This window comes from Zophobas morio, unplaced genomic scaffold (genome assembly GCF_036711695.1).
Source record: "Zophobas morio isolate AGI-343-1 ecotype UQ-CSIRO unplaced genomic scaffold, CSIRO_AGI_Zmor_V1 ptg000011l, whole genome shotgun sequence".
Taxonomy (NCBI): domain Eukaryota; kingdom Metazoa; phylum Arthropoda; class Insecta; order Coleoptera; family Tenebrionidae; genus Zophobas; species Zophobas morio.
Genome location: NW_026972116.1, coordinates 2,314,582 through 2,321,461, shown reverse-complemented (window position 1 = coordinate 2,321,461; position 6,880 = coordinate 2,314,582). Strand labels below are relative to the sequence as shown.

Genomic DNA, 6,880 nt, shown 5'->3' with positions numbered 1-6,880 from the left:
CTTCACTTACAACAATAAACAAAAACAAAAATAGAATATATATTTTTCAAAAATACTACTTTAAAAAAGAACATCATTACTGGTAAATTGTTGCTGTGACATTATATTTCTCTAGCATGGCTTACTCTCAGGAAATAAAAGACGTGCATGTCTGGCTGGTGGTTACACTCGTAAGGAGCAAAAACTTGTACTTGATAATGATTCAATTTTCACCGAATGCGTCACTATGTGTAATGTAGAACATTTCAATGCTGGAAAATGGAAAGCTTTGTGGTATTCTGCTGCCATGTTATAGTTTAGGAAATTTCATTCTACCCTATAAAATTTTATTGACAATAACGAGGCGAACAGTGGTACAATGGATTCTTAATTATGGGGCTGGCCATAGCCAGCCGGCACTTAGGCCTCGCCTTTGGGTCCATTGTACCTTCCCCATGTCCATATCGGACAGTGCTACAATGGTAAGAAATATTTATGGCTCACACCAATGGATCCGTATTTGTCGGAGAACATTTAGCAGGTAGTTGTACTCATAAAATAATGGTCCTTTTCGTTCGTGTACGGACCTGGATTATTCTGCTTTCTAAAGATCTGGAGATTACTGGCACGCGACAACTTCAAGTTGTAAATATCTCTTGCTATTTTACTACTGTCCATCTCGTTATGGCCAATAAAATTTTGCAGGGTAGAAAGAAATTTCCCAGACTATACTTCCTATTTAAATAGCAGGTGTGTATTTTGATACGAATCTTTATCACCTTACCAACAAAACAAGAAAGATCAGAACAAATTTATGCCATACAAATTCTATCAGTTCAATAGGATAATGGGAATACCTCTAAAAATGAAGCGTTATACATTTTTTATAATCAGAACCCAGACCAAAGCGAGTGAACAGTGCAATTGCGCTCTTGAATCCCGCATCGAAGAATTTAGCCTTCAGGTGATCACAAAAAAGGGTGAGTTATCCTTTAAATTCACCCGAATCCAACAGTGTTCATACTACATATTTGCAATGGTGGTCCCATTGGAATCTGTTTTACGGAGGAAAATTTAAAATGAACAATAATCATAATTGTTAACTTACATACATACCGTTAATCCAGGTTAAACATTTTAACTCTACGTGCAAGCCTATGGACCACTTGAAGGTTTTTTATACACGCTCTGCAAAAATGTAATGTTTAGTCTGAACAGCAGCAGTGATTTCTTTGTACTTTAGATGAAATTTAACTAATGCGTAATTTTTTTAAACACAAACCTTAAATTGTTTGTAATGAGCGGTGTAAATTTTAGTCATAGTTTATCAGATCACAATAAGAAACATGAAAATTCTCAAGAAATTGTTGTCACTGATCAAGAAAGAAAAACGAAACACCAAAAAACATACTTTGATGTGTTTTTTGGTGTTTATGAATATCGAATATTATATTTTCTCCATGTGTCACAATTTGTACAACACAAAAGTGATGGTTCTACCCGTCTGTTGTTTTTCTGTTATCTGTTTTCAATTAGACAAGTAACTTTTGAAATTACCGAATAGATTACTGTGAAATTTTACAATTTATAATACAAACTACATCATTCTGAAATATTATAATTTTTATTCTTAACTATAGCCGACGCAGTAATAAATCGAAAACGTGGTGACGCTGTATTTTTTTTCAAGGATTTTATAGTGACATTGAAACTTGTAACATAAACGCCTCAATTTTTTTGGTTGTATACTAGAAAGTTTGGGTGAAATATCCCACATGCACATTAAACTATACCGGATGTCTGGAAAATGGCAGATTAACTCTACAGTACGTTATGAATGAGGGCGTCGGGAGTCTCAAAAAATAATAAAAAAAATCAGAAGTAAAAGTAAACACTGCACGTACCTAATGCGTGAATATCTTCGGCTTACTTTCTGACTTCCTAGTAACGACTGTGACTGAAATTCACCTTTTTTATTTTTTTACGTCAATAACCATAATAAACATTTTTATGGTCATTAATCATTGTGCATTGTTATTAATCAAACCAATTGTTATTTTTCATTAATAAATAAGAAAAACATTTAATAAAATAGGCATAAATTATAAATAAAAACATAACTAAGAACAAGAAAAATCCATGAAAGTATAACCGACTAAACACTAGCAAAGATGTTCAAAATGTGTGCCTTGTGTCTGTAAGCAAGCTTGTACTCGTCTGGTGCAATTCTCATTTATTTTTGCCAACATATTATCATTTACTGAGTTCGGTATTTCTTGGATTCCTTCAACTAATGTGTGAAAATTTTGATCATTTTTTGTAAAAGTTGCTCATCAGTAGACAGCGGATTTCTGTCGGGCTACGTCACGATTATAGGTGGGGACGCGCTGGATCGCCGGGACTCAGTAGCGGGTGATAGATAATCACTGAATTTAATAGGTACTAATTCCATAAATATAATTAACGATTTATTAATCAAACGGCTAAGTAAATGAGAACGGGAATTAACAGCAGAGTGCAACGAAACAGCGTTATTCTAATCTCAAATAAACGAAGTGCAGTCCGTAACTGCAATGAATTCGCATCCCGTACGAGCCGTACCGAGTTTGGCCTTGCCTAGCCCGACAGAAATCCGCTCTCTAACTCATCAGTCCACAAAATTTTGTAATCTAATAAAAATTGTCACAAAGGGCAAACAGACAGACACACAGCCAAACATACAGAAACGGGAGATCTGTTTTGTTTGTATTTTAGGTGTCATATCACATCGAGAAAATATGAAAGTAGCCAATTGCCTGATGGACTCCTTAACTTACGCTCGGGAAGTAACAACACATTATATATTAAACTTGAAAAAAAAGTTATAATTCAAACACTTGTAACACTCATGGAAAAATTTAAAAAACATTGCAAATTAATTTCCTTCTTTTTGGTAATTTCATAAGCTTTCAATGTTGTTACTTTTATTTTCATTCACGGTCCTTGTATCCTTGGTCTCGGATAATGATAAATAGAAATATAAAACATGAACTTATTAATAATTAAGGCTGAAAAAATCAGAATTCAAAACTAATGTTAACATTTGGACATGTACTCTGGTTAAAGCTTCTTAATAATAATAAGAATTTCAAAGAAAAACCTCTCATCAACTCATCTATCTTCGATTGATTTTTACCCATCCGTTCCATCGTCCCAACCGCAATTCCGTCATATTGGTTGCCTATTTGATGAACTCTCGCTAATGATCTCACATTTGACCTACTTTCCGCCGCCTTGCAATTTAAATATATTCCCTCGACTAATTACCGCCCGCTCATCCCCGCCAAAAACTTGTCCCTCCTCAAGTGTCCGCCTGTTTATTGTAATCCTATCAGTTCTTCCTCAACAAAAATAAACCTGTAAGTTCTACTCCGCGTTTACGTAAATCGGCATCTCGCGAAGCAGCGTTTATCGACCTTACCGTGCGAGATCACAACCCGACTTCCCGGCATGCGCACTAAGGATCCTCCGGGTAATTCATTAAAGTACGCTCGGATTTATTGTTGATTTAAAGTTTTCCAGCACTAACGCCGTCAAAGAGGCGGCAATCGATAACGTTCTCTATCGGGTCCGGTGTCAGTCCGGTGAAGGGGTTTTTGGACCCGGAGGAGTCGATCCGGCGGCAATTAGCGCTTTTCCGGGATCACCTGGCGTTCTTCTTTGCGTATATTTGTCATGTGGAAGCGGAAACAAGATGCAGTAAGCGCGCGGCGAAATTCTCGTGTCCCCCCCTCCAGAGCGTGTAAGCCACAGGTCATTCAACCCGCGCAGTCCCGGCGAACACAGCAGCAATGTACTCACCGTTTCTCGTACATGGTGTCCTTAATTCATGGTACTTATTTCATATTCCAGATTCTTTCCTAAACGGACCCGCAAGTCGCTAACCGCAACTAAAACCCGGTAAAATCAAAAGACTCGACGCAATCGAGGCGGCTTTGACAATTATTGTTTATAGTGATCAAGTGTGCAGTGATACTTCAAGCTTTCCCTTTCGAGATGGAACTTTCCCGGCTCACTCGCAGGTAAATACACGATTCTCCCCGGCCTGCTTGATCTCCAAAAATGCGTAGGCCCTTTCTCATCCTCGTTCTCTTCCAGGGCCCGCATAATTTTTTAAGGAAAATGATCGCCACCCCCACGTTGCTCTACGCCAGTTAAGATAAGCGAAATAAGAGCGCCGAAAAAAATGTAAGTCCAAAATTTCGCATTACAAAAAAATTGCCAACGTACGTAGCGAACGAGTAACATAGCATCATTTTTCAGTCGATTGTGTTTGAGCTTTCAAAGGTCATCGACCCCGCTTAATGTAGGTCAGTAATGGTGGGCGTCTACACGACTTGCGCAGTAAATCCAAAGTGAGCAAATGTCATTGCAATCGTGTGGAACTTCTAATTTTGTTATTACACTTTTTAATTGATTATGCCATGTTCATGAGAGTTGGCTTTCATGGTTTGCGTAATGTGAAAACGGGGAACTGTACGTCGGAAAATTTGTTGGATGCAATGTGCTGGGAGAATCAATCGATATTTAATTCATAAAGCTGGTCTATTTATAAAATGCTGTTCAACCACCTTTGCGGTCGTGAATATTTTGATAACTTATCAGTTTTTGGACAGTGTGAATGACTCCTAATTTTATCGGTCGAAGAAAATGTACCGTGTTTACCTCGTCGGTGTAACGACGGACGAATTAACTACAATCGAAAATATTTCACGACGCCTTCTACATTGTTGTTCAATGTTATCTCCAAGATTAAATACTTTATGTTCTTTTCTTAAATTTATTTATTTATTTGGAATGTGGTTTTTTAACTTGGCTGTAATTTTTAAAACTAAATCACGAATATTTACTTTTTTTAATACCGGCCGGCTTTAAACATGCCAATAATGTTTAAGTAATGACATATTAAAATATATTTGCTTTCTCTTATTTTTATGTTACTACCAGATACCGTGTTTGCGGAGTACGCAATATTTTCACGGTTGTCTCATCTTACGTGTTCAGAGAAAAAATGCTTGGTATTGTAAAGTAATACATATAATAAAATATTAAATATTTTCATAATAATTAAATACATTTTTTATATAAATATTAATCGTATGTAGAATTCTCATAACGACATTTTTATAGACGTAGTTCAGTTGTTTAAAAATGTAATATTTTTATGATTACTTAAAGCTTTTAGTTGCACTATATAATACACAATTTTGTAAATCTAATCCATAATACATAATATAAAAGATGTGGTGAATATGAGTCCTGTCAGTTTAAGCTGTATGGATGATTTATGACTTAACCGGTTTGGGGGGGGGTTCTAGGTTTTATGATAATTTGTACCCTTCCGCTGCGGTTATTAGCTCAGTCTTCGTTTATAGTAAAAAAATAACACTTATTAATCTACATAATTACCGTATCACTAATTGTTTTGTAATACTGAAATAAACATATTTAAAAAATGTAATACGCTGTTTATGTGAAATTTGTACTGAAAAACAGTTTCCATTGCATTTCATACACGGTGAAGATAGGAAGGACAATCATTTGTACTAGAAAATCGTTATATGTAAATAATAATACGCGTTTCCTAATTTCAAATTACGAATAGTTCATGGGTTATTGTTTCTAATATCAATCTTTAAAAATTCAAATGTGAAGTTGCAAAATCATTTTGGCGCTGATCATAAGTGATAGGACATTTTGCGTAGGAGTCTATTAAAATCATTCCACTGTACTGAAAACCGTTGGATGATTTTTAAATTTCTCCCTTACAATTACACTATTGACGTACGCATCATGGCCAGCTAGAGCAATAATTTAAAAAAACACAGGGTATTATATGGCATACAATTATTCGTCTTCTAACTCTCAAAAAATATATACTACATATTTTTTATTTAAATTTAAAGAGTGCAGATGAGTAATCAAATCATGCTGATTGATGTGATAGTGACGCACCGTGGCACTGAAATGTCCAAACTATGACATGCAGGTAAAAACTTAAATGGTGTGGAATGTGGAGTGACCCTCTTTTGAGACTATTTCATTGGACACAATATACCGAAATTTAAAAAAATCAACGATGCAAAAAAAAAGAAAAAGAAACTAAAACATAATATGTAATCTTAATAAATGCCCGATATGAATTCCTTGGACCTGTTGGTAGCAGTAAATGTTATCTGTTTTATTTTAACTAAAAGTGTCTAAGAAACCGAATTTGACGATAATAAATTTGTCTAATTGATATACCGATTTTTCAAGAACTAAGTTATTTTATTAGTTAAATTATTTATTGTGTTTGCTTTTTTTAGCATTAATGAATATTTTAAACTTTTGTATCATTTTTAGAATCATAAATAAGCTCTCAAAAGACGCTCCATGCCATTTGAACTGTTATACGTCATAATTTTAACATTTTAAGCTTTCAGCGCATCATTATGAAAACGATCAGCATTATTGGATTTTCTAATCCATGCGTTTTAAATTTGAAAGTTGTACCTTCAGCGGTTACAAAAACTTGTAAGGAGGGCTTGACTTTACAACCATACTGTATAACAACACAAGAAAAATGCACTCTATATATATATAAAATCTTTATATTTTTTATCTTTATACCAAAAACTAGTAGGTAACATATCTATACCGAACAACTAAAAAAGGCTATTAACAATTTTATGTTAAACCTTAATAACAAAAAATAACTGTTCAGGGTATTACCAAATTTGAAATTTCAATTTAAAATATCGCAACTGACGCCTTGTTTATATAATTTTACTTCTTTTATAATTTCACTTGCTTTTGTCTTCAGTAAGCAATAATTTAATCTATTGTTTTTTTTTGCCTATTTTCCAGGATCACACTAATG

The 6,880-nt window shown here is 34.5% G+C and overlaps 1 protein-coding gene and 1 long non-coding RNA gene across 2 annotated transcripts in view; one reads left to right on the top strand and one right to left on the bottom strand.

Annotated features, from left to right (window-relative positions):
• Positions 1-790: 790 nt before the first annotated feature.
• On the bottom strand, positions 791-1,158 carry LOC135126648 (uncharacterized). The gene is made up of 2 exons (XR_010280105.1): positions 1,096-1,158; positions 791-1,034 (listed from the first exon to the last, which is right to left on the bottom strand). It is a non-coding gene; the product is annotated as an uncharacterized LOC135126648 (long non-coding RNA).
• A 2,635-nt stretch (positions 1,159-3,793) lies between these two features.
• The window catches only part of LOC135126646 (hormone receptor 4-like), a 65,309-nt gene continuing 62,222 nt past the window's right edge, over positions 3,794-6,880 (top strand). The window contains exons 1-4 of the mRNA XM_064052689.1: positions 3,794-3,811; positions 3,871-3,918; positions 3,974-4,040; positions 4,117-4,206. The gene's annotated coding sequence lies outside the window, so the exon portion shown is untranslated. The remainder of the gene's footprint in view (positions 3,812-3,870; positions 3,919-3,973; positions 4,041-4,116; positions 4,207-6,880) is intronic.